Here is a 24,906-nt window from a genome sequence, read left to right as displayed (position 1 = left end):
TATTTATGCTAGCGAATTACATGCATTTGCATCAACATGCGCTCTGTTCAACTCAAACACAAACAAACCCATTATACGATCTTTCTTTCATGTAGCAGAACAAGAAGGTGTGTGGATTTAGGTAATTAAAAACACTCCAATGTCCTGCATAAATACACACTGGATTGTGTTTTAACATTTGTAAACAAATTTGTCGGACCTCCTACATTTGGCGTGACGTATACATTTCTTATTTTAACTTAGCGGAAGTAAACATAGCGGAACTGTTTAAGTGAGTTAATTGCTTAGAACCCGTTGCATCTTCTATTCCGTTGCGTAAAGGACTGAAGGTGGGTGTGTTTTTCGACTTTGTGTTCCTTATTTGAATTGTGAATTTCTTATCTGACCCTGTTTCTACTTAAAGTACTCAGCGCAACTTACAATGAGGAAAGCTAAGATCCATTCCTTGTTGAATCAGGCCCTATATCTCTTTCAAGCCTTACCAATTCCTGTTCCCTGTATTAAAATATTTGCAAAAGTAAATTTTACAATTCATATGCGTAGAAAATGCAGCAGAGTTTGGCTTCAGCTCACATAATTTTGATGAGACAGCTACTGCTTCACAAAAACCTCTTCAGGCAAGTAACTTCATTACTTACACTCTTTGCAGCTGTTATATGGTTCTTTATGTAGAAAAAGCTCAGAAAGCGATAGGGCTACATCTTAATGGAGATCCAAAGCATCTACTGAAGAGAAGGTAGTCAATAGCATCTTAGAAACTTCTCCTTCCCTCCTTTAATTAAACAAGATCACCTATGCCAAGGTGACCTTTGCAAGCAATGCACAGTTGTTAAGGCTGGGTACACACTACAGAATTTTACAACCAATGGGTTAGCTACAACAATTGTACAGACTGACAAAAACAAAAATAAGTCCAAATCAGCATGCCGATTCATGTGTACCCACTATACATGTTTTAAAAGATTTACCCTCAGATCTGTGCTCTTCAACTGTCATATTCATCGGCTGAAAAGATTATGACTCTGTAAACTCTATGGAGATCCTGATCGTCAGTGCAAACACACTACAGAATTGGAAGGACATCGTTCCATAGTTGAACGAGATTTATAGTTCTGCGGAACAATCAAATCAAACAATGATCTGTGCTTTGGAACGATCCTAGTTCATCTCTGGAGCGTACACACTAATGCAATATCAGGCAGAATGGTCATTTATCGTTTCATTGACCCAATACTTGGCTGAAAGCAAAGGCTTGGTGGATAACTTTCTTTGGTACGCTTGCTCTTTTTATTGAGATATAAATGCATCTTTTTCACATCTTTAGTGAAAGGCAAGAGCTGAGGCATATTCCACTTCGACAGGATGACCCCACCCTTTCAAGCACCTACTATAAACCTATAAATTGAGCAACTTCCATTTCTGTATTGTTTGTTTTTAGAGGCATGTTGGTATCAGTAGCTGATGGGGTGTGCTGCTGCTGTATTACCATTGGAGGTTTTTTGGGGTACCTCTTGGTAAGTTAGCTGTCAATTTAAAAACACATATGTATGGCGCAATATAGGGACTCTCACTGTTTAGAGTTAGACCCACCCTATTAGCAGAAGCGCGATGAAGTAGCCGGTAGCTTACATACTTTTGCAAATGTGTGCAACTGAGAATTCTGCAAATTTTATGTACAAGAAGAAATAGCAGCTCCTTTGCTGGTTATAGCAGTGTGCTAGGGGATTTTTTTTCTCAGGAAAATGAGAGTGACAGGACAGACAGACAGATTGCCTAAATTTACCTTCTTTCCCCTGCAGGTCAGGCAGCTAGATATTTCCCTCCTCCAAGAGCTATATGCTGGGCACCTTCTGATGACATAGGAGACACTCAGCACCTGATTGGTCAGTGCTGCTGCCTGACCCTCCCACCCCTCCTCCTCTGCACACAGCACAGGGCAGACACGGAGCTTCTGTGCAGCTTCTACAGAGAGGCTCTATTGTAATTCTCAGGATGGAAAGCGGTTTCTGGGTAACAAAAAACCCCCCTAATTGAGCCCCTGCAATCTGCATGATGCATCGGTCATTTTTGACTGTGAGAAAAATTCATCTGGGGTCATGTCACTCAAGAGCTTCCATTAGCCACCACTGATGTCAGGTGTAAAAGACTGAGCAAAGCCACATAGAGACAGTTTTTGTCAGGTTAGGGTTTGTTGCCCTTTTGGTTTAGCTTGCATGCCTTCATGTGTTTGCACAGGTATTTTCTAGTAAGTCTTGGCAAGCTGCATAGTTCATGAGGCCTTCAGGAACCATTTCTTTATCTGGCAGTTTGCATGGAATCATAACACTGCGTACTGTGTATTTATCACCTCAGAATTGTGTGCAAAGTTGCCTCTATTCTGAAGATTTACAAATTGCATGCACATTTCTTTTGAGTGCTTGGGAAATTTCATGGCCCAGGTAACTTCAGTCTCATTATAGTGAACATGCTCGACAAATGGGCTAATTTTGAGAAGGGCAGTACTACTTTTTGTTATACGCTCTGGAGTCACCACTGTTTTTGGACAGTGGTTGGATGGACACTGTCATCTTTCTGTCCTTCTGTGTTTAAAACACAGCTGTTCCTCAGGTTGAGAATCGCTGTGTATAGAACATGCCTCTGTGTTCCTTCACTTAGTTCCACTACCATGCAATGGTGCAACAGGGCTTGCTTCTGAACCACTCTCCAAAGAAGTGACAGGGGCATACTCATCTCCACTGCTCTTCAGGCTATAGTGGACCCACCATTGGTCTGTGTAATGCTCCACTGTCCCAACTTACTTTTCAGCAGGAGAAGGATGTGACAGTTATCCCCAATTGGTGTAAATGAGCAGGAAAGCTGCAATCTCCTTCTATTCCAGGACATAGTGGAACATATGTATTTTTCACTGACCTCTGGTGGTAGCATGCACACATTTTCACCTCCACATCAGACACATGTAAGGTCCCACGAGGAGCTGTGCCTCACAGGATGACTAACTCCTAGTACCTAAGAAAACTTAGCACGATTCGCGTGGATGACTGGATCCTACCTCAGTTCTGGATCGAGGAGCTCTCCGTACACCCACTGGTATCACCCTAGGAAGAGAAACGGAGAGTTAACCCGAGCCTTTCAGGAAAGGGCTGTCCGAGAATACGGCAATGAACAAGGACACTCTCAGTCCAAGCTCCCATGTCTCCTCCTCACTTTGCTCTCGCCAAAGCACGGGGGACTACAGGCACTTGAGATCAGGAAACAGTCCCGCCTCAAGTACCTCGCACACCACTCGGTGAGGGCCTAACCAAAAGGGGGAATCGAGCGTGATACTCACCGGGACACTCCCACTTCCGATCCTGCTCTCCTGCACCTCCCCGACACCTGCGGATGACAAGGAACACACAGCCTCCCTCTGCGCTGTCAGTGAGACTAAGATGTGCACCTACAACGCTAAAAACAGCGACCCGACCCTAACAACGCTCTAATGGTCGGCAGCGCAACTAAGTCAAACAACTATGACTAACTAGGTGTGGTGCACTAACGGAACTGCTCACTAACCACTACGGGGAACACCAGCCGGTGTTCACAGACTATACCGGAGGGTGGTTCCTAACCCCCTCACCCAGGACTAACCGAGGAGACTGTCTCCTTACTATGGGGTCACCCACGGACCCTAAGGACCGGCTGCACCAGGCCCAACTGAGGCTCGCTGGAACAGCACACTAACCCGCGGGCCGACTGCTGCACGGAACAGCCGATCGAAACTGAACCGCCCGACTGCCTGTACTCGGGTATCGAACACGTGTCGTTACACCCGGAACCGGCCTTGGGGACCCTCAACCAGAACCACGGGCCGCCCCTGAAACTGCATCAAGGTGTGCTGCACTGCCACCGACTCACTCAGTCACCTCCTCTGGGAACCAGTGTGACCCCAGGGACCTAAGGGACGGGAAAACTATGTATGTTCTTCCCTGACTATGTGTAAGCTGGTAACTACACTTGTCCCCCCACAGCACGGGTTAGTACAGGAAAACACAGGAAACAAGAGCCTACCTTTAATGGGGACCTGACGTCTTGCTCCTGGACAGAATTATGTAGCACACCCAAAGATACAGTAATACAGACAATACTCGCCGCACAGACAGAATAAATGCAGTATACAGTACTTTACACGCTACTTACTGGAGCACACAACTGCTAGCCAACCAGCCGGTTGCTACAGCACCAACAGGAGCCTCCGCTCTACTGTACCTCCTAACTCCGTGTGCTCACCTCACACAGGACCGCGCCTACACTCACAGGGCTCTCATGCCTCTGATGCACCAAGGCCTTATGCCTCTAGCTAGGACCTCGTGTCCTGTTCTCCCAGGGGACACTATCCCCTGTCTAACTAGGCCTTAGGGCCTTCCTCACTCTGGCCTCTGGGCCACTATTTAACTATATGGGCCTTGTGCCCTTATACAGCTTGGGCTGTCAGCCCACTACCTGACTAAGCTAGGGCCTTGTGCCCTCACAAACACTTTATGGCCTACTGGCCCACTACCATACTGCCAAGGGCCTATTGCCCGTCCCTGGGCCTTGTGCCCCTAGGTTATGCCCACGGGCCTTGTAACCAACCGTGGCCAGGGCCGAATTAAGGGAATGGAGGCCCCTGGGCTAAGGGGGCCTCCATTCCCCTGTGAGGGCCCCCCCCCCCCCGTGATCCGAGCTGCCCACGCCCCCCCCCCCCCACCCCCGTGATCCGAGCTGCCAGCGCCTCCCCCCCGGCACTTACCTCCTTCTCCGGCGCTTTGTACGCTCTTTACTGAGGAGATCTCGTGAGAGTGAGACTCACGAGATCTCCTCAGTAAGGAGACTACAACGCGCCGGAGAAGGACCGCAGTGAAAGTGCTCAGCAGCACTGATCGCGCCGGGGGCGCCCCCGACCCCGACCGATCAATACTGCTGCTGAGCACTTTCAAGGGCCCCCTGGATGCCATAGGCCCCTGGGCTGTAGCCCAGTTAGCCCTATGGTTAATCCGGCCCTGCCTAACATACACATACACAAACTGCATGAGATAATGTCAATTTAATAGCAGCCAATTAAACCACTAGTATGTTTTGTTTGGAGTATAGGAGGAAACCGGAGCACCCGAAGGGAACCCAGGCAAACACTGGGAGAACATATAAACTCCACACAGATAGGGCCATAGTCGGTAATTGAATTCATGAGCCCTGTGAGGCAGAAGTGCTGACCACTAAGCCACTGTGTTGCCCTTGTGAATCAAACAAGGGGACTCATCACTCGCATATATTTACAAGTATATAAATATGTCATGTATATCAATATGGAATATATATATAAAATGTATAAATAATATATATACAGATTTAGAGAAGTAGATATATACCCAATTGTAAAGTGTAGCATAACTTAATGACGCTATAGAAATAACTTTGGATGATGATCAACGAAGGTGGAGTGCACCAACAAGATAAAACTTCAAAGACTAGGCATACAATACATATGGAATGTAACAGAGCATGCATGATAGACATTTAAGCTACAGAAACAACAGCGTTCATTGGATGGACAGTGGTAGAATTAGTACATTTAGACATTGATAAAACCAAATAGACAAAGATGAACTGCTCCGTCATCTTTTTTTTACTATATGCTTTTTGTTGGGTAGAGTATCCACCAGGAGCCAAGAGTCGAGCTTTCAAACACCTTACATTGGAGAAGGTCAGCAGTGCAGCAAATACATTGGAGAGTGTCAGCAGCAAATACCACAGAGAAGGGACAACAGTGGCAATATCAGAGATCACTATACGGACAGCTTCTGCATCAGTAGACATTATTTTACAGATGATGAGACAATAAGGGCACACTGTTTAATGGGGCAAGATGGCATTGTAACTGGGGCCACATAGCCAGGTGTGATACATACATGTGTCCAACAGCTACAGGATTAACATAAAATGATTGATGGGCAGCAGACTAGACAGGGTTATATAGAAGAAAATATAATGACATTGACAGTATTATTAGGACAACAAGTGAAATGTTAACAGTATTTATTAGGTTGACGATTCAAATGTAGACAGTATTATCTCTAACACTAACCCTGTCCCTATCCCTAGACCTGTCTCTAACCCTGTCTCTGTCCCTATTCCTAAAACTGTCCCTAGATCTGTCCCTATCCCTAGACCTAGCCATATTCCTATCCCTATCCCTAGAACTGTCCCTATCCCTGTCCCTAGACCTGTCCTTAACCATATCCCTAGCCCTATAATAATGCGGTCTCCTTTGAATAGTCTACCTAATCATACTGTCCACCATGTAAATTGGTGACCTAATAATACTGTTGACACTTGAATTGTCGATTGTTATACAAGCTGATAGACCAAGTCAAAAATACAAACAGTGCAAGATGGAATTGTCCTTGGGAGATATTTTGAAAAGGACAAGCACATAGCTTAACAAACCAAGCACTTCAGCGACGGGGGCTACCACTTTTGTGACTGAAGTGCTTGATTTGTTTAGGCCCCAACAAAAGAGAACATTTTGGCTGTTGGTCAATAAACTGGACAGAATAGACAGCAGTTTAATTTATTTATTTTTTTATAAATTACTAATCATCATCATCAACATTTATTTATATAGCGCCAGCAAATTATGTAGTGCTTTACAATTCATCTTCATGTATGTTAATGACCACATCATCACCCTCATCATCATCCTCATCACTGATGTCATGAGCATCCTCATCATCACACAATATTAATTCATCATCACTGGAATCTACACATTATGTTGGTAATTGCAGACAAGAATGGTATTCTGCAAGCAATTTGTAGTTCATTTTGATGATCACCAGTTTTTCTAAATTTTTTGGAAGTAGTCTCCTTAGACGATCATTCACCACGTTCCCGGCTGCACTAAACACTCTTACCGAGCACAGTCATGGTCAAAAGTTTTGAGAATGACACAAATATTATTTTTCACAAAGTCTGCTGCCTCTGTTTTTATGATGCCAATTTGCATATACTCCAGAATGTCAGGAAGAGTGATCAGATGAATTGCAATTAATTTCCAAGTCCCTCTTTGCCATGACAATGAACTTTATCCCAAAAACAACATTTCCACTGCATTTCAGCACTGCCACAAAAGGACCAGCTGACATCAGGTCAGTGATTCTCCCGTTAACACAGGTGAGAATGTTGACGAGGACAAAGCTGTAGATCACCTGTCATGCTGCTTGAGTTGGAATAACAGACTAGAAGCTTTAAAATGAGGGTGGTGCTTGAAATCATTGTTCTTCCTTTGTTAAACATGGTTATCTGCAAGGAAGCATGTGCAGTAATCTTTGCTTTGCACAAAAAGGGCTTCACAGGCAAGGATATTGCTTCTAGTAAGATTGCACCTAAATAAAACGTTTATCGGATCATCAAGAACTTCAAGGCTTCAGTGTGCCCAAGAACATCCAGCAAGTGCCAGGACTGTCTCCTAAAGTTCATTCAGGTGCAGAATCAGGGCAGCACCAGTGCAGAGCTTGCTCAGGAATGGTAGCAGGCAGGGTTGGGTACTAAACGGCGAGTACCCAAAACCCGACACAAATATCCCTGATAGTATAACACTGACACCGAGATTGTTGGTATTAAGGTGGTCATTTAAGGAAGCGCCGCGTGTACAATGTAGAATGTTTTTAAAAAAAAACATTGTACACGTGGCGCTTCCTTAAATGACCACCTTAATACCAACAATCTCAGTGTCGCTGTTTAACATGACGTCATTTTGCCCGGACGGCATGTTGATTCACCGCAATTGTTTCAAGCATGTATTAAAAGCAGTCGATATGAAGACAATGTAGGTAAAATCACTATCAGTGTTATACTATAGGGGAAATTTGTGTCGGGTTTCGGGTAGTCGTTGAAGTGACTAACACTGAACAGGCAAGAATGGGTGTCCCAGAAGTTGAATGACAGTATGCCAGGGTGAATTGCAGAGGTCTTCAAAAAGAAGGGTCAACACTGCAAATATTGACTCTTTGCATAAACTTAATGTAATTGTCAATAAAAGCCTTTCACACTTGTAAAATATTTGTAATTTTACTTCAGTATAACATAGCAACATCTGACAAAAAGGTCTAAATACACTGAAGCAGCAAACTTTGTGAAAACCAATACTTGTGTCATTCTCAAAACTTTTGGCCATGACTGTACACACAGGAGGGTGGGCAGCTTAAGTACACCATAGCTAGTTTGTACAAGGGGCTCCAAATTTCCTTTTTCCCCCTTAGTATTCAAAGGGACTGTCTGAGATGCTAATTTCTACTTTATCATTAAAGTAATCCTCCACCATTCTACTAAGACAAGGTGTATCTGTTTGATAAACGCTAGAGGTATCAGTAGAACATTTTGGCAATTCTTTTAATCATGACTAGATGTCATAAACTTTCACGTTAGTGTGCTGCTGTTTTGTTGGCTCATAATCAGTGTGCCTATAAGAAAAGGAAAGTTTTTTCTGGCAGTAGCATTTGGAAATTCTGAAGCAAGGTGTCACGTGCGTCTTGAGATGACAGATTGCTCACAAGGTGCTGTTTACATCTGTGAAGATTTGGGTCATTCTGAAAGAAAGTCATGGCATATGACTTAAAGATAGGATCAAGCATGGTTGCCAAAATGTAGTGATCCAATTTCAAGATGCTGCAAACCCTTGGGTCCTGGCGAAGTGAATAAAGAACATGATCCACAAGGCCAACATACTTTGCCATATCACTAACTTTCATCTCCTCCTTTACCTTCTTCAGCTTTTCCAGTTGTTTGATTAGGGGCATGACTCCACTTAGAATGGCAGTGTCTGAGCTCACTTCATTTGTTACAATTTCAAAGGGTTTCAGAAGCTTGCATAAAACACTAAGAATTCTCTAATGTGCTGGTGTAAGATAACATGTCCCTCATGGTTTGCTGTGTAGGTTTTGCTGGTTTGTTGCTGTTCTTCTAGTCGCTGAAGCATATAAAGTGTAGAAATCTACCTTGTCAATACCTCTTGCTTCAAATGGTGGCATGGCAGATGACTTTTTTTTGCAACCGCTGCAATGTTCTACATGCTGTAGCAGAATGTCTAAAATGGGCAGAAATTTTACAGGCCACAAACAGCATCTCCTGCATTGACCTCTCATTTTTTAAGAAATTCTGCGCCACTTAGTTTATTGTGTGTCCAAAGCATGGTATGTGTTAAAATTCATCAAGTCGTAATGCACACACTATGTTGGCTTCGTTGTCTGCAATGAGGAATCCTGAGGAGAGTCTTAGTGGGGTGAGCCATTTTACTATCACATTCCTGAATATTTCCAAAAGATTGACACCAGTATGTTTCTTTGTGAAAACAGAAATACACAGAGTAGCTTGTCTTTGTTATGGCTGACAGGGAGCACCATAAACTTGTAGAACAGACTGTAGAGGTCTTCACCTATAGCAAGCCGCCTTTCCCGTAGAGCTGGACGCGCTCACACGTACTTAGATGCCCCCAGGACTTGATTACAGTACAAGATTATGATGTCACCACAGCACTGGTGAGGGCTAGATAGCAGGCAGAAAGGAAGTCCAGTAGTCAGGCCGAGATCAGAGGGCAATAGCAGACAGCAGCGTGAAGTCCAGGCAAGGGTCGGAGGCCGACAGCGGGCAACGTATCCAGAAAGCAAACCAAGGTCAGGGGTCACAGGCAACCCAAAGGGGTCAAAGAACAAACCAGGGGTCATACACGGGAAATCAGGTCTAGCAAAACAGCAGAGGAGCAGGAAACAGGAACAGGGAGCCTAGCTACACTGAGAGCTATAACTGACAGTGAGGCTCTGTCCTCACTGCCTTAAGTAGTGAGGGGAACCAATAGAAGCAGAGTGCCAGCGAGACTCCTCCTTAATACATCAATACCCAATAAAAGGCCATACTAGCAATTCTGTGCCCTGAATGCATAAACAATAAAAATGTATATAAGAACTTACTGGATGACCACTGATATGAAAAAGAGGTTTTAACTTCTTCTACGCGCATGCGTCCGGCTGTAGGACAGCTGGCTGGGCGCTGCGGCAGGAGAGACAGAGCGTCCCAGTTGTTGCCCAGGCAACCGGGACGTGGAGGGCGGAAGTGATGTCCCGGTCATCATGGAGACAGCCGGGACGCCTAAGACCACCGGAAATGAGCCGCCGCGGCCCGTTGGGGAGCCGCGACTCCTAACAGTCTTTGAATGACTTGGCAGTGAGTGTTAGGTCTACTATGCAGAAAGAATGAGGAGGATGATGGTGAAGCTACCGTTGCTGTTGCTATTGCTGATCACAAAACACCTACCCAGTGGGCTGTCACGGTCATGTAGTCTTTGTTTTGACCAGGACCGCTTGTCCACATATCCGTAGTTAAGTGAACTGTCGGTACAATGACATTTTCTAGGGTCTGAATGACTTTTTGCTTAACCTCACAGTACAGCTGAGGAATTGATGTTCTGGAGAAATGGAATCAAGATGAAAATTTATAGCATGGACACATGACATCAATTAATTGTCTAAAACCTGTTGCATTGATGGTAGAAATTGGGCGCACATCCAATCCTGACATAGCTGTCATGGCTTTAGTGATCTGCATTTGCCCAGGATGCAAATGCTTGCTTCACAAACAATTATGTCAAATACTTACTGGTCTTGCTCCCCTATTGTATAGATTTCTCCCCCTCAGCAGTAGCAGCAGCAGCTGTAGCATACAAGGATGTTTCTTGGGAATCATTGATTGCAAAAGGGGAATTATTTGGAATTTGATAGTTGAATACTAATAAAGAGAAGGATGATGATGAAGGTGTTGAGACCTGTGAGGATTGCAAGTGTCTTTCTATTTGGCTGGTAGTTGAGGATGGGCCGCTTGCTACTATACACAATTTGAAACATGACTTGAGTGAACTCGCTGCAAATGACATAACAGGGAGGAGGTGCCTAGATGTTCAACGTCCCAATCTCTACTTATTTTGGCTTGACACAGGCTACAGATGCCTTGACAAATGTTGTCTGGGTTTGGCCAAAAATATTTCCAAACACAAGGGGCCTGAGTCATTAAGGAGAGAAAAGCAAAAAGGTGTCATTTTGATCCTGCACAAACCATGTTACAATGCAAAGGGTGCAAATTAGTTTATTAGTTTGAACATAAGATAAATACTGGCTGTTTTTTCATGAAGCACACAAACATTTAATAGCTTTATTTTTATACTGAAATTTAAAGTTGATCTAGAACATGCCCTAACCCAACTATAAATCTGTCCACACATTTTAAATTTACCTCCCCCCTCCAATGCAACTTAGTTTTGCCCAGGGTTTTTATGCTTTGCTTTCCTTAATGTCCTTTATGACTAAGGTCCAAGATGAGTTTTTTTCTAGTCTTATGCACTGGCATAATAATGCGCTTATCATGGGCATCTGCTGGCGGTAACACTGGTGGCTGCCTTACTTCAACACAATAATCATCATCATCCTCATTATCTCATCCATGTTCAACACATTAATTTTCAGATCCACAAATATCTCCCTCATCCTCTTGCACATTTGCTACTTCCATAGTAGCCACCTCAATTTTATGGATAAATCATCATCAACACTAATACTAATACTAACCTTCCACATTATTTCCAAATGGTTGAGGAATTATCAAAGGAGGCTGCTATATTACAGTGTCTAAATTTGAAACCTCAGAATCACATATAGCACTCATGAATAACCTACTTAGACACACCTCAGGATTCTGTGAGTGGCCAAGTTGTTCTTCAACCTCAGTGTTATTCTCAGGCACTGATTTGTCTGTTTTGGAGGTATCAGTAACAGACGTACACTTTGAGCAATAAGGTGGTGCATGTGAAGTTGAGGAAAATGCACAACCACATTGGGAATTCTGTTTTGAAATGGACATTCTAGTGCATATACCAGTACCAGCAGTAGCAGGACCCCTACTAACAAAAAGTGGACATAGTCTGAGCCTTGTCTTGCCACTGCAGGTAGTGTATGAAATGTTAGCTGTTTTCCTTTTCTTGGACAAATCACCACATTCATCATAAACTTCCCTCTTATTCCTCCTCCTTACATCAAGAGCTGATGGTTTCCTTGAGATTGTATTTGACAAATAATGTTAGGATTTTGAGGATGCTTTCATCAACTTTCTTTCCACATTACCTTTTTTACAAGTAGCAACTATTAGTACTACTGCCAGTACTGGTACTGGGCTGCTCTTGATCTGTACAGTGATTCATGGTTGCCAAGAGGAGCAATGCCACTTTAAAAGATTGGAGCTACTAGTAGATGCCTGCCACCACACCAGGAGAACACCCAATAAGATAGGGAAAGGTAGGAATGTTATCTTACAATTTTTAGGACACTGCTACACAATATACTTCTAACAGACAAATCTTACATTTTATCGGGGGGATTGTGCTGCTCTGAGTCAAAGACAAGAACACTCTGTTTACTTTCTGAGTGTGTGTATCTGATGCTGACCCTCACACACAAACAGCCTTTTTAGAAAATAGATTTTACTAAAATGTATTGGAAAATTGAAAAAATTCAAATATATAGCCTTTTGTGGGGGGGTCTAGCTGCATGCTGACTCTCACTAACAAGCTTTTTTTAAATTTAGATTTCACTGAATGACCCTTTCAACATATAAAAGTTTTAAAAATAGAAAAGATTAGAATATATAGCTTTTTTGGGGTGTGCAACTGCTGCTGAATCTCACACGCAAACACACAGTTTTATCAAAATTATTTCACGTGTCACTGCCTCAAACAAGATTGCTTTCAGTAGAAAAACTTTCACTGTTAAAGGAAATAAATCTGTTTGCTTTTTGGATTCTGCTGCTACTAGTCTGAAAAAGAAAAAGTATGAAAAACATAGTTTTTCTCAAAGAAAATACTACTTACCAGGGCTTCCAAGAGGAATTCAGGGCCCCGGTACAACAACAACTTCATGCCCTTTCCCCACCCCCCTATAGTTGAGCATGTAAAAAAAATTTGCGCAGCAAAAGTTGTGCTGGGTGTATTCATATAATTGGGGGCATGGCTATGCATCATTAGTCCATGGCTAGCAAGTGAAAAGAGCTACGTCACCCTCCTACAGAAAAAAAACCGTGCATTGTTGTGTACACCATTGCCACAAGGGTGCAGTGCCCGCTTGCCAGAGCATGACATATGTCTCAGCACTCCTGACTTTCAGGACATCTAGCACCAAAGTGTATTAAAGAAAGAATGAAGTGTGTGCCTAAAAAGTTCACAGTCTTGGCCTGCCCCTTACATTGGGCAGAACACTCAACAAAAATTGGGAGTGTCCCACTATAATCACAACATATCACAGACTCTCCTGCTCTCTTCTACCTGTTCTTGTTACTTTCACCACCTCTGGTTGCTGCTTTCTTTAGTTGCGGCTTGTCTGGGTCCTGGAATGTTGGGGGCCCTACTTGGAAAAAAAATGGGTACATTTAGAAAATTACAACCAGCCCGAGCATTAAATCAATAACACCCACGAGTAACAATTAGGCCTTCTTCCAGCCCCAACATTAAAATAATAGTATTCTCATTTAATAAATAAACCTATTTTCCTCCCTCCAAACAACCCCAGCAATAAATTAGTAGTATTTACATTTCATAAATATACCTATTTTCAACAACCATCACTGCCACTAAATAATTCATAAGTCACATTTAATAAAGAGACCTATGCCATCACGCACACACATTACCACAAGCCCCCTGTGCTATCACGCACACACATTACCACAAGCCTCCTGTGCCATCACACACACATTACCACAATCCCCCTGTGCTATCACACACACATTACTGTGCCCCCTTATGATCACACTGCACCATCCATGCTGCTTTTCCCCCCTTCACCTGGCACCCCTTCATCACTCTGTTCCATGCTCTCACCCTCTTCTTTATCACTATGCCATGCTGCCCCCCCCCACCTCTTCTTCATCACTGTGCCTTTCTCCCCCCTCCCTCCTTCATCACTGTGCCATGCTGCCCCCCCCCCCCTCTTCTTCATCACTGTTCCTTTCTTTCTTCCCCCCTCTTCTTCATCACTGTGCCTTTCTCTCTCTCCATCTCTGTGCTTTTCTCTCTCTCTCCATCACTATGCATTCCTCTTTCTCTCCATCACTGTGCCTTTCTTTCTCTCTCCATCACTGCGTATTTCTCTCTCTCTCCATCACTGCGCCTTTTTCTCTCTCTTCATCACTGTGCCTCTCTCTCCCCCTCCATCACTGTGCCACTCTCCCCCTCCATCACTGTGCCACTCTGTCTCTTCCCCTCCATCACTGTGCCTCTCTCTCTCTCCATCACTGTGCCATTCTCTCTCTCTTCCCCCTCCCCTTCTTCATCACTCGGTGCTGTTTTCCTCCCCTTGCCTCTCCGTTCCTTTACTTACCTTTTATTAGCTTCTTTCATCTCTTCTCATCTGTTCTCTTCTACCTTTTGTCTTCTTTCTTCTGTCTTGATCCTCTCTGCGCCACTCCTCACGTGATGACGTGATGCCCGACTTTCAGTGCAAACGGAGCAGAGAGGAAGGAAGAGGGACGCCAGAGTTGTGATCACGTGAGGTTTTTTATTATTAAATACCCAGCTCCCCCCACCAACGAAAGGACGGAGCCACCCCCGACACGCCGCGCCCATCTCCCCCCACCAAGCAAAAAATATTAATAAAAAATATATATAAAACATATTAAAAAAAAAAAAGAAAAAATGTCGTCTGTGAGGATAATTTGTACACCCCCCTCCCCCCTTTCGGCGGCACTGCTACTTACTTCCGAATGCTATCTAACTCGGTCTGTATATACTGTCTATTACTATTAGATATATGCAATGCAATACATTAACAACAATCAATAGCCACTAGTCTGTGTAGTGTATTAAGATTGAAATTAAAAGCAATTGATCAGCAAACTATTGTAGATGACTATTCTCTACAGAACTGCTTTACAATGATGACAAAATTCTATTGCTTTTCTATGTCACTGATTCAACCTATTTTCTGAGCAAAGCACCGCAGCTAACCTCCTCCCTACACGCTGTCTCTTCTAAAATGGCACTTGAGAGACTATATATACAAAAGATGTCAATCCAAAACTCACGGAAATGAGAAATGAGGGCTATATTTAAGCTCATATTAATTTAAAAGCTAAGGCTGGATAATTAAACTGTACTTAGTACTCTGGGGTTAATAGTTTAACTAAAGGGAGTACGAACATCTGATGTCATATGGGAGGACCAGGCATAGCACATAAATTAGAAGGGCGGAGAGTACGCAGTTTCTTGGTTTCTGGAAGTTGCCCACCCTCCCCCCCTGGTTGGATGACATTAGGGCCTGCTGGTGGATGCAGGCTGTTTCCATAATGATGGACTCGGTTCCGGTACGGATGGTGTTGTTGGTGGTTGTCAAGGATGCTGAAGTTGCTGGAAAACGCAGTGCAGTCGACGCCCAGTGGTTAGGGCGCACATTACAGTAGCGGGCGCCTTAACCCGCCTCTCTAGGATGGAGTCAGCTATAGTCTCGGTCCAAGTACCGACCCGTGCGGTCGGTTGGTGATTGCATTTCGTTAGCCCAGAAGGGTTGCGGGTTCTGTAGTGCCCGGGGCCAATGCACCATTAAGGTAGACATGTGCGCCCGGGGTGTGTTGGCTGTCCCCCATCTGCGAGTGTCCCATGGTTTGCCTGGTGGATGTCGATCTGACTGCTCTTTTCTCCACCACCATACCTTCAAAATAAACTCTGTTAATTCTGCCACACTAAGGTGTTGTGTCATTTATTCAGATATAGTTAAAATAAGGTTAAGAGGTTAAAAGAAGTAAAGATATCAGCCGTTAAGCATATTATTATGTTGCTCCTTGTTTTGAGATCAGAGTTTGGAGGGAGGAACCAAGTCTGTTTCACTTGTATGCACAACGTCACATCTCTAATATGCAAAGCACAGCACACCAAAAAATAAATTCTGCAATACATAAGTGGCTCACAATGTGTGCCATCAATACTTTACATTAGCATGCTACTACAGCAAATGTTCAATCACATAGCACACTTTTGTGAAAAATTATATTTCTGACATAGTACTGCAATAAAAGAGTAATTATTGTAGCATAGAGGTGAATACTTGTTTTTATGTGCAATGAAAATGTAAAGTTTCAGTACCTGATATAGTGTTGGAAGTATATACATTTTTGTGGCATAAACACATAAACAAATTTTGCTACATAATTTTTCCGCATACTTTCAGAGCACAAAATGCTTTCAAGATAAATAAGTCCCTTAATCTGCGTGATATGGCAAAAATATATCCTAAAAACAGCAGGCCCCCATTTTATGTGTTTCCATATAGCCTCACATTCCTTATGTAGTCAAAATACGTCCATATTAGCCTCACATGCTAGTACATACCCAATATGCTCATATAGCCTCATATGAAACCAGGTTGCCAATATATCTCCCAAATTATATATGCTTCCATCTCTATATATAAAAGGTTAACACTGCTCCTCACCTTTATAAAAACACCAACATACATCTCCTCACTTGTCTCAAAATATCTCCCAACTTGACAATTACATTCTGCACAAGATCTGCCTCTCTCATCCACTCTCATTACATCCTCCCATTCCCGTTTACTGGACTTCTTTTGAGCTGCCCTCACTCTATGGAATTCCCTCCCTCACACAATAAGACTCCTGGGGGTAAATGTATCAACGTCCGATTTTGCAAATCCAGCGATTTTATCGTGAGAGTTGAAACTCGCAGATGTATGAAGCTCAGATTTCATGCAAAATCGCCAAAATTGTGCTTCTGTCAAAATCGATATTTCCAAAATCGCCAGAGATCAAACTCCTGACTGTTTGCCACTGCAGCTATTAAAGTCTCGAATGTATGAAGCTGCGAGTAACTCAGGAGAGTTTGCTTTCAAACACGCCAGATACAACACGCTGCTTGATAGCAGCTTCTTGTAGAAACACATCACTGTTATACTGCCTGTCAGTGTAAAAACTGTAAAGAATAGAAGAAAGTTAAAAAAAAAAAAAGCGTAAGGTCCCCCCTCTATTCCTGCTTAACCCTAGTGCTGCCTGACTACTGCTGGTCCCGTGAAAATCGGGGAAAAATTTTGCGTGGGGTCCCCCCGATTTTCACTTTACCAGCACTAGGCAAACCAGCTAGGCACTATAGCAGTGGGACATGCAGCAGGGGTCCCCCTGCCATAATGACTAACCAACCCTAGACTGTTCAGCCCTGGGCTGGATTCCCTAGGGAGTGGGGTCCGCCGAAAAAAATGAGCGGGCCCCCCCCAGAGACCCCCAGCCCAGTGTTGATAGCACTAGGGCTCTTCCTACTACCGCTGGGCTGTGGGTAGTAGGGTAATACCGGCGATAAAGAGTTAGAATAACAAACAGACGCCATTTTATTTTGTGGAACTACAAGTTCCAGCCAGCCAGGTTGGCCAAAATAGTGTGGCCATGCTGCTGCTTGTATAACTACAAGCACCAGCATACCCACGGCAGCCAGGGCATGTTGGCACTTGGAGAACCACAAGTGCCAACATGCCCTGACATCCCTGGCTGGCTGGGACCTGTAGTTCCACAAAAAAAAAATGTTAAAAAAACCACAACACTCTGGTAAACACCACATATATTTAATAAAAATAAAAAACCCACAATAAACACAATAACCACCCTCATTTATACCATATACATTTATTAAAGATAATAAAACCCAAAATACTCACCAATGAAGTCTTCTTTCTGTACCAAATGTCCGCCTTGCCCCAGTCCCACAGTATTTGTACAATCCAAATGTCCTGGCTTTTAAATGTCCAAAATAAATTATAGATCCAATTGTCCGGCTTGCCCCAGTCCCACATTGTTTATACCATCCAAAAGTTCTGGCTTTTTTTGTCTTCTTGGATTCGCCCAGGAGGGGCCCCTTGTTGCTAGTAGTCTTCTTTACTTCAGCCAGAAGGGCCCCATATTTGTACATCCCGAATCTTTCGACTTGCTTGAAGAAAAACAAAAAAAGCTGAAGCCGCCGCAAACACCTCCTAACTAGTAGGAGGTCCGTTACGCAATGAACGTACGTTCATTGTGCAAGGTCTATGTACTCTATTAGTTGATTTTCCCACGCTACTGGGGAAATAACCTAATACTGTAAATAGAGCTTACGCAAGTAGCGTAGCACATGCGCAATGAACTATGCTACTTATGTGGTGCCCCAAAGCCCAGTTGAACAGCACAGAGGAGTGCATAAGCGCTATTAAAATGCAGGGCTACAAGGGGTTAATTTTGCTCCTGGAGACTTGTGACCAGGAGTGATTGACAGGAGGAGGATGAAGGCCCTGATTGGCTGGGGGAGTAACAGGAAGAGGATGTGCAGGAAGGAGGAAAAAGAGAGAGCAGCATGGTAGAAAAAAAAGGGGGGCTGAGGTGCAGCCGTGCAGAGAGAAGATAAGCTACTGCCAGAACTGGTGACATTGCCAGCAAAGCGGACGGAGAACAGCTGGAGACACGCAGTGGGGCACCAAAGACAGTCTCCACCAACTACCGAACCCTCTCAAGGTAAAACCCTAGCCTACAGTGTATTGCACACACCCCAGTGTCAGAGGGAAGAGTGATGAGAGAATCAATCCAAAACTTACATTGCATTCTTGTACAAGGAAGGCTACTGTTCCCTTCTTGGGAGCTTTTCCCCCAGATCATAACTTTACACAGGCTGCAGGGAACAATTAAGACTGTTGTTTCAGCTATATCCTGTGTGTGCTGATAGAGATTCATTCACTGTTGAGAAAACAGCGCCATCTTGTGGCTGAACTGAGCAACAGCCCTGCTTTCTACTATAATACTTAACCCTTGACGGAAACCTCTGCAGGACATTGGAACACTACCAAATTTCTGTGCACAGGTCAGCCCAGGACTGAGTGTAAAATATGGTAACGTTACCGGGGATAATATTGGTGCGCCAAATGTTTTAGATGAAGTTAATGTTATGAGATTTACCTAAGAGTTGATTTATTGATATTGATGCTTCTTGCATCCTCACCAGTCAGATATTGTTAACTTGAAAGAAGTAACTGTGATTACCAGTGTGCCTTATTAGACAATGTGCATTGAAGATGTTATCGCTATTGTACCTTATACTCACCAGGTGTATGTTATATGTTAAATGCTATTGTGCTCTATGCTGATCAGATTATTTTGTCATTACTATTGAGCTGAAGGGGTAAGTGGCGCGGTGGCTTACCAAAAATATCCTTACCGCATTCTCAATAAACCCAAGGTGTTTGACCAATCCTTGTCCCTTTCATTGAAGTATTTATCTCCTGACCACCGGATATCCGAACAGAAAAGAACCTGACTCGTGTCTGGAGGACAAGGTAAGGGAAGGATTTCCCATCAGTATTCGACCACCACATAAACTTTGGCGTCAAACCGAACAGGATCCGAGTGCATCAGGAGAGTAATACCCTCAGTGGAAAATGGATCAGCAACCGGCAGGGCCACAAAACCCAGAACAGGCCGCCCTAGCAGCAACACCAAATGTGCCCATAACCCTACCGTACTATTTCGGGGCCCCATGGCTCCCGAAGTACAGAGGAGACGACGACAAGCTACAGGAGACTTCATTCACAGAATTCAAGAACAAACTGGAATCCATGTTCCGGCTATACCCGTTGAATGAACAGCAGAAAGTGGATATCTTAATAGGGCAACTCACAGGGTCGGCGCTCAGAGAAGTAATCTCATGGCCGATGGACGACAAGAAAGAAGCGGCACTAGTTTTAGAAAAAAATTCCTCAACGTTTGAGAAAAGAACTCTTCCGGAGCTGAAGATGAAACTATATGCTCGCAAGCAACAACCGAACGAGACACTGCGGGATTATGCCCTGAGCCTACAAGAGATGCTAAGAGCCATTCAGGCAGTGGACAAAGAGGAAGTACGAAACGTGGACGAAGCCCTGACCGTACAGTTCGTAGAAGGAGTTGCCCAAGAAAGCATTAAGATTCAGCTACGACTGATGAAAGCACAGATGCCAGGCAAAACCTTCCGAGAGTTTCAAGAGACCGCCATTGCCATTGTCGGTAACCAACGGGGAAGGGAGGAAGAATACCCAGAATTGGTGGGCTTCAGAGAAAGTGCAAGCTCGACGGGAGCCACGGCAAGCAGCACAGAAAAATCAACACGGGCCCAAGAATCGGTAATACAGAGCGGTCAGTATCCCACCGAAGACCCAATACAAATGCTCAAAAAGCAAATAGAGGAGCTGGTCGTCGGAATGGTAGAAATCCAGTGAGAGATGCGCCAAATGGCGAGGCCATCGGCACCCACCTACGGGGAACCAGAGTGGAGGCCCGAAAGACAAAGACCAGTCCGAGGCAGGTGGGAACCACCTCGCGAGTATTTACGGCGATCGCCCAACCATGGTCAAGGGCGCCCAATATGCCACCGGTGCCATGGGGTAGGACACATAGAACGAAACTGCGACCAAAACGAACATTTAAACTCCAACACCCCGAGATTGAGGGCCGAATCTCGGGCCGAGCCCCGGGAATAGATCCGGATCCAGAAAACTGGAGACCCCAGTTCATCGGACAATGTCCCACGTTACCCGTTACAATTAATGGAGTGGAGACCCTGGCTATGCTTGACATGGGGTCGCAGATTACGACCATCCGGCTCTATACATTCCACAAGTATTGGAGCAAAGAGCAGCTGTTATCACCACCCCCAACCTGGGTGCAGCTGATCGCCAGTAACGGCCTCGAGATTGCGTGTGAAGGGTATTGGGAAGCGGACAGTCAGATCGGAGCGACCTTGTTGCCAAGACAAGGCTGTCTTGTCACCGCCCCCTGTGAAGGGAACATAGCCCCCATCATCCTGGGGATGAATGTGCTGCAAAGATGCCCGGGTGAGCTAGTGGCGACTTTCAAGGGTAAATTAACCCAAGCGGCTTCCCCCGGTCATCAGGCCTTTCAACATACTGTTCGGCTCCTACAGGGTTATCAAAAGTCCGCTGGTCCCCATGTAAAGGTTTTGGGCACTGTCAAATGGTTTAAAGTGCGTAAGGGCTATGGATTTATAAACAGGAACGACACCAAAGAAGACGTGTTTGTACACCAGACTGCCATTAAGAAAAATAACCCACGAAAGGTTCTGCGCAGCGTTGGAGACAAAGAGACTGTGGAATTTGATGTTGTGGAGGGAGAGAAGGATGCTGAGGCAGCAAACGTGACTGGCCCTGGTGGTGTACCAGTAAAAGGAAGCAGATTTGCACCCAACCGACGAAAGTTCCGCAGACGTTTCTACTGGCCAAGAGGAGAGAATGCTGCAGAATCTGGTGGGGAAGTAAGTACAGAGCAAGTGAGTGAGGGAGAGAGAGCAGAGGAAGTGTCCCCTCAGCAGAGACCTGTCCAGCGCAGGCGCCCTCCTCCGTTCTTCTACAAACGTCAGAAGAAAGACTATGACCGGGATCCGCAGGCCTGTCGGCTGCCAGAAGGGAGCATCATCCTCAAGAAGAATAATCGACCCCGGAGTAAGCTGGATCCCAAGTGGGAGTTGAACCCGTATGTGATTACGGCCGAACCCATATCAACGATGGCTGTTTACCAGATTTCGAGACCAGACGGCACCCGTCCACAGCGGATTCACCGAAACCAGCTCAAGCTCCGTCCAAGGTCAGACCAAGGGCCAGAAGAAACATCAAGGGATGACTGGGACGAAGAGCCAGATAATGGCGAAGGGACTTTGCCTCAGCTGCCCACTGACCCTTTCGAGCTACTATTGGCAGTATCAGGATTAGAGATCTACTGAAACTGTTTTATATAATGTATATTAAAACTGCTGTCATTGGAAATGTTTGCCATTATAACTGTTGTAGATGTGTGATTTGAGTTGATAAAGAATAACCACCTTTATGTCTTAATGCGTGAGGACACGCACCTGAAAAAGCAGGGGTGAATGTGGTGCCCCAAAGCCCAGTTGAACAGCACAGAGGAGTGCATAAGCGCTGTTAAAATGCAGGGCTACAAGGGGTTAATTTTGCTCCTGGAGACTTGTGACCAGGAGTGATTGACAGAGGAGGAGGATGAAGGCCCTGATTGGCTGGGGGAGTAACAGGAAGAGGATGTGCAGGAAGGAGGAAAAAGAGAGAGCAGCATGGTAGAAGGAACAAGGGGGGCTGAGGTGCAGCTGTGCAGAGAGAAGATAAGCTGCTGCCAGAACTGGTGACATGCCAGCAAAGCGGACAGAGAACAGCTGGGGACACGCAGTGGTATCCCAAAGACAGTCTCCACCAACAACAGAACCCTCTCAAGGTAAAACCCTAGCCTGCAGTGTATTGCACACACCCCAGTGTCAGAGGGAAGAGTGATGAGAGAATCAATCCAAAACTGACATTGCATTCTTGTACAAGGAAGGCTACTGTTCCCTTCTTGGGAGCTTTTCCCCCAGATCATAACTTTACACAGGCTGCAGGGAACAATTAAGACTGTCGTTTCAGCTATATCCTGTGTGTGCTGATAGAGATTCATTGACTGCTGAGAGAACAGCGCCATCTTGTGGCTGAACTGAGCAACAACCCTGCTTTCTCCTATAATACTTAACCCTTGATGGAAACCTCTGCAGGACATTGGAACACTACCAAATTCCTGTGCACAGGTCAGCCCAGGACTGAGTAAAATATGGTAACGTTACCGGGGATAATATTGGTGCGCCAAATGTTTTAGATGATGTTAATATTATGTGATTTACCTAAGAGTTGATTTATTGATATTGAAGGTGTGACATTCAGCGTTAACATGACCGCTGCGATTCAAGTTAACCCAGAGGGAATAGCACGGTACCCCAAACACCTGAATAAGAAGGAGCCCTCTAGTGGGCGCGGTAGTGACCGTAAGAGTCCTGATGGGTTATTATTGATGGTTCTTGCATCATCACCAGTCAGATATTGTTAACTTGAAAGTAGTAACTGTGATTACCAGTGTGCCTTATTAGACAATATGCATTGAAGATTTTATCGCTATTGTACCTTATACTCACCAGGTGTATGTTATATGTTAAATGCTATTGTGCTCTATGCTGATCAGACGCATTATTTTGTCATTACTATTGAGCTGAAGGGGTAAGTGGCGCGGTGGCTTACCAAAACTATCCTTACCACATTCTCAATAAACCCAAGTTGTTTGACCAATCCTTGCCCCTTTCATTGAAGTATTAATCTCCTGACCACCGGATATCCGAACAGAAAAGAATCTGACTCGTGTCTGGAGGACAAGGTAAGGGAAGGATTTCCCATCAGTACTCGACCACCACATAAGCTCTATTTACTACTACTACTAGCAACAAGGGGACCCTCCTGGGCGAAACCAAGAAGAGATTTTTCAAGCCAGAACTTTTGGATAGTATAAATAATGTGGGACTGGGGCAAGCCAGACAATTGGATCTATAATTTATTTTGGACATTTACAAGCCAGGACATTAAGATGGTACAAATACTGTGGGACTGGGGCAAGGCAGACATTTGGTACAGAAAGAAGACTTCATTGGTGAGTATTTTGGGTTTTATTATTTTTAATAAATGTGTATGGTATAAATGAGGGTGGTTACTGTGTTTATTGTGGGTTTTTTATTTTTATTAAATATATTTGGTGTTTACCAGAGTGTTGTGGTTTTTTTAACATTTTGTGGAACTACAGGCCCAGCCAGCCAGGGATGTCAGGGCATGTTGGCACTTGTGGTTCTCCAAGTGCCAACATGCCCTGGCTGCCGTGGGTATGCTGGTGCTTGTAGTTATACAAGCAGCAGCATGGCCACACTATTTTGGGCAAGCTGGTTGGCTGGGACTTGTAGTTCCACAAAACAAAATGGGGTCTGTTTGTTATTTTAACTCTTTATCGTCTGTATTACCCTACTACCCACAGCCCAGGGGTAGCAGGAAGAGCCCTAGTGCTATCAGCACTGGGCTGAGGGTCTCTAGGAGGGGGGCCCGCTCGTTTTTTTTCGGCGGACCCCACTCCCTAGGGAATCCAGCCCTGGGCTGAACAGTCTAGGGTTGGTTAGTCATTATGGCAGGGGGACTGCTGCTGGGTGTCCCACTGCTATAGTGCCGCCAACCCTGGCTGGTTTGCCTAGTGCTGGTTAAGTGAAAATCGGGGGGACCCCACGCAAACTTTTTCCCTGATTTTCACAGAACCAGCAGTAGTCAGGCTGCACTAGGGTTAAGCAGGAATAGCGGGGGGACCCCACGCTTTTTTTTTCAAAACAAAACCCACTGTAAAACACCACTTTTAACGAGTCAGGTGCAAAATCCAGTACCTGTGTGTTTTGTGTTACATCAGTCATATATGTGTTGCATTGTTGTTGCCCTTTCAATCTTAAAAAATCAACAACTCTCATTAGAATATACAAAATTACATTACTGCAGGTAACATTGTTTTTAACACATTCTTTGTTTTAGTTATAGAGGGCCAAAGGTTCCATTGTTTTCTACTATGGTGTCCAATGTGAGGGTATTACATCTGAGAGTGTGTTAAAATAAAACCAATACAGGTGTAGTTTTACAAAAGTTTTATTTCACGTACACAATATTCAAATAAAGTTATGCCTATGTTAGAGCTGCATATACAAATTGTAAGCACATTTTATCCTGGTCTCAAATTATGGTTTCCAGTTTGATGTACTTTAACCAGCTGTTTACAATAAACAATTACCACCAAACATTCTTTCATTGGCCTATTCAGTCTGTGGTTGACTATATAAAGATCCCCAATGTACCATTAATGTGTGGGTTGTTAGCAATGGAATTTATTGGAAATTTGCTACTAGGCATTATTGTTGAAAATGAACAAATGGAGCCTGAGTTGTCTAGGATTTTTGAACCA

This window comes from Mixophyes fleayi, chromosome 2 (assembly GCF_038048845.1).
Source record: "Mixophyes fleayi isolate aMixFle1 chromosome 2, aMixFle1.hap1, whole genome shotgun sequence".
Lineage (NCBI taxonomy): Eukaryota > Metazoa > Chordata > Amphibia > Anura > Limnodynastidae > Mixophyes > Mixophyes fleayi.
This window is presented reverse-complemented; position numbering follows the sequence as displayed.